The 9,572-nt window shown below is 36.9% G+C and overlaps 1 long non-coding RNA gene across 1 annotated transcript; it reads right to left on the bottom strand.

Moving 5' to 3' along the window:
• Window positions 1-4,745: 4,745 nt before the first annotated feature.
• Window positions 4,746-7,333, bottom strand: LOC129136779 (uncharacterized). The gene is made up of 2 exons (XR_010150770.1): window positions 7,205-7,333; window positions 4,746-5,185 (listed from the first exon to the last, which is right to left on the bottom strand). It is a non-coding gene; the product is annotated as an uncharacterized LOC129136779 (long non-coding RNA).
• Window positions 7,334-9,572: the final 2,239 nt, after the last annotated feature.

Genomic DNA, 9,572 nt, shown 5'->3' with positions numbered 1-9,572 from the left:
ATTAGTTTGTCTTTCACCTGACTATATATATATATAACTCATCCTTGATGTGTTAATTATAGAAAGTATTTATTGAAACTCTATACATGATTCATGTCTCCTAGTGTCTCCTGATTTATGTTGAATATGCTGTTCTTTTACATTATTCAAGTTTATAGTATTCACATGCTTCAATTACAATTCAGTCTTTTTTTTTCTGTATGTTGATTGAACAAACTAAAAAGCAATATACAAGATTCACAATATCATGCTTAAGTTACTACTTTTTACTTCAAGTTCAAATTATATAATTGAACTCATAAAGAAAAAAACAAAATTATTTCAGTAAGTGTATGTTTCTTGATTGCTTAAAAGTTGCACTACATTTTTTGGCATAGATGGAATAAGGCTTTTTGAACAGCTTTTATTTTAGTTAGAGTTTTAGATTACTTTTTCACCTTATTTATAGAAAATATTTGATTTGTAGTCATCATAAAATTATAAATTTCCTTTAACTGTAATACAGCACACTTTTGGCAATATTTTTTTCAGACCTCTTATTTTCTGCCACCTTTTAACATTCCACATTTAAAAAACTTCTACTCCTGGGTTTGGTTTAATGTTGCTTTAATTCCAGAACTTCCTCCCCTTTTTGTTGTTTGCCTTTTAAAGTGTTTTTTTTTTCCAATATATGTATATCATCAAGTAATTTTTTCTTTAGGCATAGTCTGTGAAAGGTAGATTTTCTGAGTTTGTGTGTGTGTGTGCCTGAAATTGTCTTAATTTTTTTTTACCTTAAATCTAATTTGGTTTTTCCAAAGAGTATGACTGGTTTACTTAATACTCTTTCCCAGCTCCAGGTTTCCTTGTCAGCCTCTAATATAAAGCCTTAGGAGAGTGAAATTCGGTCTCAGTCCTCAATTCTCAGCTTCCTGACAGCTATGAATGGCTAAGAAACACAGTCGCATCTGGTGAACCTAAGTGAAATTCTGCTAACAGAAGGACATATCAAGAAAAAAAATGTCTCCTAAAGACATGCAAATTAAAAAAAAAAAACTCGGCTGATGTCATGTAAGCTGCCCTATGCATCCCCCTTAATCTCTTGTACATTAATTGTGAAACTGTCAGGAGCAGTTAAAGCCATCATGTGACCATGAGGCAACAAGAATGAGGACAGAAGCCAATACAAATAGAGCAAAGACTGAAACAAACAAACAGAAAACAGGTGGAAGCTGTGGCTCACGCCTGTAATCACAGCACTTCGGGAGGCTGAGGTGGGCAGAACCCGGGGTCAGGAGTTTGAGACCAGCCTGACCAACATGGTGAAATCTAAAATTTAGTCTCTACTGAAAATACAAAAATTAGCTGGGCATGGTGGTGCACGCCTGTAATCACAGCTACTCAGGTGGCTGAGGCAGGAGAATCGCTTGAACCTGGGAGACAGAGGTTGCAGTGAGCTGAGATCATGCCACTACACTCCAGCCTGGGCGACAGAGAGAGACTCCATCTCAAAAAAAAAAAAAAAAAGAATAAAGAAAGGAATTAAACAGTGAGCCTGCATCTCTTTTAACATTATTCAGATGCTAAACTTCTATTTGCAAGTGGCTAAGCAGCAAATGTGCTGTCTAACTCTGACATAGCTGCTAGAGATTGGCTTGCCACACTCTCATGGATTTGGTCAGTAAAATGACAATGAGCCCAAATGGGTTTGGGCAGTTTATAACTTACACAGATAACATAGGCAAGATCAGTGTCATGTTGGCTTCCTACATCCCACAGGATGTCTCTGAACCAGAGGGGCCAGATGGCAGAGGAGACCAAGAAGTTAGTAAGGGAGGTTTTCAGCTAAATGATGGATATGGTGGAATGTTCCATATCTGACTAGAAACAGGAAGGTATACGTAAAACATCTGTGTACAGCTCCTGGGAAGACTGCTTAGATCGCCATATTCCAGGAAGCAACACACAGTGTTCTGCCAAGAGATGGGGAAGCCTGTGGCTTAGCTGTGCCCTTATGGCAGATGTGAAGACATGCATGATGGCTAAGGAGGCGCCATTTTTCAACAGGTATATGCTATGTGATAATAATAAAACTTTGTACATGTAAGCTTATCTTAGCCTGGGTTACCTTTTATTTATTGCTAAACTCTCCCTGTGATTTTCATGAGTATAACATTTTAGATTCCAAAACATGATCCCTCTCAACTGTGAAACTACTGCTCAATTGTCTTCCTAAATTCTTTGTGACTAAAGCTTCCTGATGACAATTTAACTCTCTTTCCATTTAGATAATGTGTGTTTTCTTTAAGAAAGATTTTAAGATCTTTCTCTGTGGATGGTCCTCTGAAATCCTTTTATGTTGTTGGATTTTTTTCATTCAAACTGATTGGCCCTGAACTGCCCTTTCAATTCAAACAACTCTATTTTAATTTTGCTTTTGAAAAGTTCTTCATGAATTTCTTTAATAATTTCCTTGCTTAATTCTTTCCGAAAATTTTATTGAATTCTTTAAAGTCATCGTAAAAACAATTAACTGTATCTCTTACATTTCTCTCAACTTTTTCATCTAATTTTTTTCTTATATTCTGGAATATATACATGGGTCTGTCTTGCAAATAGCTAATTCAATCATCATATTCTTTTTTTTTTTTTTTTTTTTTTTGAGACGGTGTCTCACTCTGTCACCCAGGCTGGAGTGCAATGGCGTGATCTCCGCTCACTGCAATCTCCCCCTCCCGGGTTCAAACAATTCTCCTGCCTCAGCCTCCCAAGTAGCTGGGACTACAGGCGCCTGCCACCACGCCCAGCTAATTTTTATATTTTTAATAGAGACGGGGTTTCACCATGTTGGCCAGGACGGTCTCGATCTCTTGACATCGTGATCCGCCCGCCTTGGCCTCCCAAAGACCTGGGATTACAGGCGTGAGCCACCGCGCCCGGCCAAATCATCATATTCTTAATTGATTTTAAGTTTTAATTTTAGCAATCATAATTTTAATTTACTCATATTACTCCTGTTCTATTCTTGATTTTTGAATATATTTAAGAATATCTCTAAGATCAGTAACTATAATTTTAAAATATGTGTTTCTTTGAGTAAATGTTCTGTTTACTCACTTTAGGCTTTTTCTTTTTTGCTATTAGCTGTCTTCAAATGTCTTATAACTCATTGTTTATTTTTGAAATTTAGGTATAATCTTAGTTGTGTGAACCCAAATATCTTAGACAGGTCTCAGTTAATTTAGAAAGTTTGTTTTGCCAAGGTTGAGGACACGTGCCCATGATACAGCCTCAGGAAGTCCTGAGACCTGTGCCCAGGGTCGTCGGGGCACAGCTTGGTTTTATACATTTTAGAGAGTCATGAGACATCAATCAATATATGTAAGATGTACATTGGCTCTGTCCATGAAGGCGGGACAACTTGAAACAGGGAGGGGGCCTCCAGGTCACAGGTAAGTGAGAGATAAACAGTAGCATTCTTTTGATTTTCTGATTAGCCTTTCCAAAGGAGGCAATTAGATACTTATTTATCTCAGCGAGCAGAGGAATGACTTTGAATAAATGGGAGACGGGTTTGCTCTAAGCAGTTCTCGGCTTGACTTTTCCCTTTAGCTTAATGATTTGGGGGCCCCAAGATTTACTTTCCTTTCACTTTCGCAATGCATTATTTTGTTGAATTTTCATTGTACTTTCTGGATGAATATGTACTAAACTGTAGGTTCAGTGCAAATGGAGAGAGCTTATTAACAGATAGGCTTCCTTTTGGGATTGTGAATTGGAAATAAGTAAACATGCTTTTGATCCACATAATTATTTCCTAAGTAATGATGATGTTTCTCCTGGTAGAGTATTTTAATAGTTTGTATGCCTTATAAAGTTATATACATCTATATTCTTTTGGATATTGGAAGTGTAGAGTCACCCAAGCTATGTTCTGCCTTTCTCTTCTCCAACATTAAAGATATGGACTTTTCCACTCTTTTCAGAAAGTTCTAGTCTATGTAACCTCCTGTATTCTAGTAAAAACTGGCTTACATAGCAGGTTTTTTTTTTTAAGAATACGGTAATATATATGTTTTAATATCTTTTTGAATCTTTTAATGTGACCTAGTGAAATGGAAGAGTTCCCTAATTCCCCTTGCGTGTATGCCTGTTCTGTCACCCCGCTGCTGAAACCTCTTGCAGGAGGGGAAGCATGCAGATGGGCAGGTGCAGAGGCTGGGGCAAGCGCTCTGGGCTCCAGCCCCGTGGTAGTGTCTAGGGGTGGGTGCCTGCAACCCCAGTGTTACAAAGGTTTTTTTGGGTTTTTTTTTTTGAGGTTTTTTTTTTTTTTTTTTTTTTTTTTTTTTTGTGAGAAGGTGTCTCACTCTGTCACCCAGGCTGGAGTGCAGTGGCGTGATCTCAGCCCACTGCAACTTCTGCCTCCCTGGTTCAAGCGATTCTCCTGTGCCAGCCTCCCGAGTAGCTGGGATTGCACACCACCATGCCCAGCTAATTTCTGTATTTTTAGTAGAGACGGGGTTTCACCATGTTGGCCAGGCTGGTCTCGAATTCCTGACCTTGTGATCCACCCGCCTTGGCCTCCCAAAGTCCTGGGATTGCAGGAGTGAGCCACAAAGCTCTTTCAGCTTTGCCATCTGCAGATGGCTTGAGTGTTAATCAGCTCAATGAACTCTGCCTTTTCACAAGGGCAGAGGGCCAAGGTGATAGCTTTCTGTATCTGAGCTCTTGTCCAGTGTCTTGGAAAAATCAGGTCACACATGGACTCCAAGGGTGAATGGCAGGTTTTATTGAGTGGTGGAGGTGGCTTTCAGCAGGATGGATGGGGAGGCAGAGGAAGGGGATGAAGTGGAAAGGTGATCCTCCCCTGGATTCCGGCTGCCCAGTGGCTGGACTCCTCTCTGACTGCCCCCAGCTGAACTCATTTTGACATTCAGATGTTCCTCCTCTTCTCCTTTCCTCTGCCACATCGTTCTGCCATCCTTCTGCTGGTCTGCGGGCTTGCTGGTCTGCTTCTGGAGTCTGGGGTTCGGGATTCATATGGGTGCAGGATAGGGGGTGTGGGGCGGGCCAAAAGACAACTTTTGGAGCACGAACACAGAAATGCCTGTTTTCGTTTAAGACAGCAGGTATCCGGGCTTGAGGGTGAGGCTTTGCCAGGGAACTGCCCTTTTCTACCCAGTATTTCCATCTCCTGTCCATATCACTAAGAGGAAGAGAAGGCAAAGATTAAGGAAAGGCTAAGTCTGTCACCTTGAAAAGTAATCCTTATTCCCTTTAAAAATAAGAAAACTGAGGCTTAGAATGCATGGAGAATTTAAGTAAGTTATTGACTCAAGTCCCTTTTTGCACATTAGTACTCTATATTGTTCCTTTCATATAGGCATATATATTAAATGAATAGACATACACATTTAATGCTTAAAATAAGTAATAGTGTTTAGTTAAGTAACCATTAAATTAAGTAAACAGTAATAAAAGTAAAATCTGTGATGTTATATACAAGCAGTCACATAATTAATGGCATTTGAGTAGCTTTTCCAAAAATACTAGGAAGACGGTATATGTGTATTTGTTTATATGCTGTTGAGGCAGTAATAAAACAAGCCTACAAGCTAAGGAATTTTATTTGCAGAAAATGAGGGATTTATAAAATGTGTCTATTATCTTATCATAATACTTGGCTGGCAACAACATAAATTGTATACTGTTAAATCCAATAATTAAACTTTAAGAATTGAATTTACAGATACATTTTCTTGTGAATAAAGATATATAAACAAAAATATTTCCTGTCAAAACATTTATAATAGCAAATTACTGTAAAAGACCTAAATGTCCATCATTACAAATCAGTTTAAATAAAGTATATTATCCAGTCTGGGTAACATTTTTATTTTATTCGACCAAAAGAGAAAAAAAAATTAGCCAGTCATGGTGGCCTGTGCCTGTAGACTTAGCCACTCAGAAGGCTGAAGCAGGAGGATCCCCTGAGCCTGGGAGATTGAGGCTGCAATGAGCTATGATTACACACTGTGCTCTAGCCTGGGCAACAGGGTGAGACCTTGTCTCTCTCAATAATAATAATAAAGTATGCTATATTAATGTACTGGCATATTATGCAGTAATTCAGAATAATAGAATTATGTGTGCTTATATGGAAAGATCTTCAAGATACACATCGAGTGAAGAAAAATCAAGGCCCACAACTGGGCATACCGTTACTTAATTTCTATAAGATATTTTAGGTACATATGCATATATGTTCAGAGACAATATTTTGAAAAGTAACTCTTAATAGTAGTTCTCTCTGGGAACAGACATAGGAGACCGATCATAATCTAAGGTCTAGTTCTCAGAGAGATCAAAGGCTAAGGTGCAGTGATATTCACAAAACAAAAACAGATAGTACCATTGCTAATTATAAAAACAAAATACTGAGTACTTTCTATGTGAAAATTCTTATTGAAAGCTATATATATACACATATATAATTTACTTTACTTCTAATTTGGATATACAGGTATTATTATCCCCTTTTACAGATGAGGTAAATGAAAACGAAAGAGATTGAGTTGTTTGCAAAAGATGATGCAATTGCAGTTGTTTTGTTTTGGTTTCGTGTGTAGCACTTAATACCATGCTAAACTAGTAGAGAGGGCTTTGGTGAGTGAGGATAAACAGAGATTCGATCCAACTATGGAATAAAATATTCTAATGTGTTGCATGGAAAAGCAATAATGCAAGCAATAATCTCTAATGTTGCTTGGGAAATATACCAAAATATTGTTTGATGTTCATCTAAAATACAAATTGTAGTAAACAATTTTCTATTATTATCTGAAATTCAAATTAAATAGGTGGTTGATTGGTTGGTTCATTCCAAGTATAGGTATATATATATACATGTATGTGTATACATATATATATATATATATGTATACCTAAACCTGGTTGGAATGAAAGATGAACAGAATTACACGCACATATATATATGTGTGTGTGATCACGTGTTTCTGTGTGTGGGAGTGGGGGAGGGCATGCCCAAACATGAACATACATGTGCACACATTTGTATGCAAGCACATGCATGCTTTAGGTTGGGTAAACATTAATTCTACATATAATTAAACTGTATACACATATACACAGTACATATGGTCAAGCCTTATAAACCCTGCATTAGGGTTTTAAAGAAAGAAATTTTTATACAAAACTGTGTTACCTTAAACCACGGCATTCCTTCCTCTTCTAAACAACATTTAAAAACGAGGATATATGAAACATCTTCAGAAGAACGACCCTTTGTTTTGCAGTGAAAGAAAATCTTCAGGGTTACCAACCTTGTGCAAAATATCACAGGGTCTGTGAAATAAGAAAGTCAATATGTATTAGAAAAAGAGAAGAGACCCGTGTATAGAGTGAACAGGAAACCAGCGATGAGAAAAGCAGCAGGGGGTTACCTGTTGAGCCCTGTGACCTTTCCCTATTCCGATTACACTGAAGATAGTGTAAATCACACACACGAAAAATGTTTCTTTAATTCTTTAGTTTTCTATATACAGGTAATGATTTTTCTCCCCACTATTTTCTTTTTAACTTTAGTAATTTTCCCCATTAAAGTTATTATACTTGTAAATTCAACTCAGTGTAACTTAAATAGGAGAAAATAATAAGTATCTTGAAGTTTTCCCTAATACTATTTATAAAACTTTCCAAAAATGGATAGTATCCTTCCGCTATCAAGTAATACTATATGCACCAAGGGAAGTGAAACAGATCTTAGAGTGAGCCCTGCAGCCTATTAAACATTTAATAAGTAATAAGGATCCATCAAAATGTGGACTATTTTTTACATACTACAACTGCAGACAGTCGTTCTCCAATCTGAGTTATAGAAGTGAGGAGGAAAGCCATTGTGACAGAAGAATCAAATATAAAGTGACTAGAAATAGTTGATTGTATTGTTCATTTTGTAATACAAACTTTCAAGGACTGAGTCATGAATACAGACAATTTTGTGCCATTATCAATGTACATGTGTCTCTGGCTTAATATCTCAAAATATTGAGATCCTATTTCTTTTCCAATGTCATCATAACTATTTTGATACATTCATTAGTCAAATCCCTGGATTGCAATTTGTCTTGTCTTGTGATATCAGGGAGTAACACCAATACAGGACACATTCAATATAATTTGGTAATTCAGCATGCCTTTCATATTCTGATTGTCAGGACTGGCTAATTTTACAAAGTCAAAGTAGTACATTTCAGTGATAGCAGGCTTAGAGTGTCTACTTCATGGAGAACATGTCACTTGTTTCTTCTTCATTCCCCTTCCAAATCTAGCCTATTCTCATAGCCTTCTGTGAATAAGACACATTTGTCACCATCCTCTACTGTTCAAATCAAGTGACCCTGGCATATTGCGATAGGTAGGCTGAATTCTAAAATGTACCCAAGTTTCCTGCCTCTGTTCTGCATACCCTGTATAATCCCTTCTCCTTGGGTGTTATAGAACCTATAAATATGATGGGATATCACTGCCACGATTATGTTATATTATGTGGCAAAGATAAAGGGGCTACAAACTAATAACTGTGTGTTTTTGTAAATCACTAAGTAGGTGGTAATTTGTTATACAGCAATGACAAACTAATACAAGTGACTTCTAGGCCAACATCATTATAATATGAATTGAAGTTAGCTGATATTGTCTTCAAGAATCGGAAACACTGAATTCAGAATTACATTAATATCAGGTCCTAAACTAGTGTTGAAAACACAGTACATACTCAATAAGAGTTGTATATGTGACTGACTACATTGTTTTTCTTTTTTTTTTTTTTTTTTTGAATTTTTTGTTTTGAGACAGAGTCTCGCTCTGTCACCCAGGCTGGAGTGCAGTAGCACGATCTCGCTTCACTGCAAGCTCCGCCTCCCGGGTTCACGCCATTCTCCTGCCTCAGCCTCCCAAATAGTTGGGACTACAGGCGCCTGCCACCACGCCCGGCTAATTTTTTGTATTTTAATAGAGACGGGGTTTCACCGTGTTGCCCAGGCTGGTCACGAACTCCTGAGCTCAGGCAATCCGTCTACCTCGACCTCCCAATACATTGTTAACTTATAATAAATAGTTACCACTGCAGATTACAATTCGCTTTGAAATATATCTATTTTTAAAAATGATAAAATATTGTTAGGATTATTATTAAAATACACATTTTAGAAGGGAGAAACAAAATCCACAGAGAGGTTAAGGAAATTGAAGGCAGAACATTCACATAAGCATCCCTCTTGCAGGTTAATAAAAAGAAAGTGGAAAATGTAGAATTTTGAGATTTTAAAGCATTTATAACCTGTTATTGCCTCCTGTCTATATAGCTTTATATATATTAAAATAATACAATTAAATTTGTATTGTAAATGTAATTTATTTTACAAATAGTTTTCACACACTTAAAAAAGCAGTATTACAGGCATTTTTTGTCTTTTTAAACAGTTTAATTACTTGTTAAGTAGAGCATTTAAGTTTTTTTTAATAAGTTGTTGATCATGCCTCGGTATTCTTCTATCTACCTTGAAGAAAAG

The sequence above is a fragment of the Pan troglodytes genome, chromosome 14 (genome assembly GCF_028858775.2).
Source record: "Pan troglodytes isolate AG18354 chromosome 14, NHGRI_mPanTro3-v2.0_pri, whole genome shotgun sequence".
NCBI classification, from domain to species: Eukaryota; Metazoa; Chordata; class Mammalia; order Primates; family Hominidae; genus Pan; species Pan troglodytes.
The sequence above is the reverse complement of the archived record's forward strand: the minus strand, read 5'-3'. Positions and strand labels throughout refer to the sequence as shown.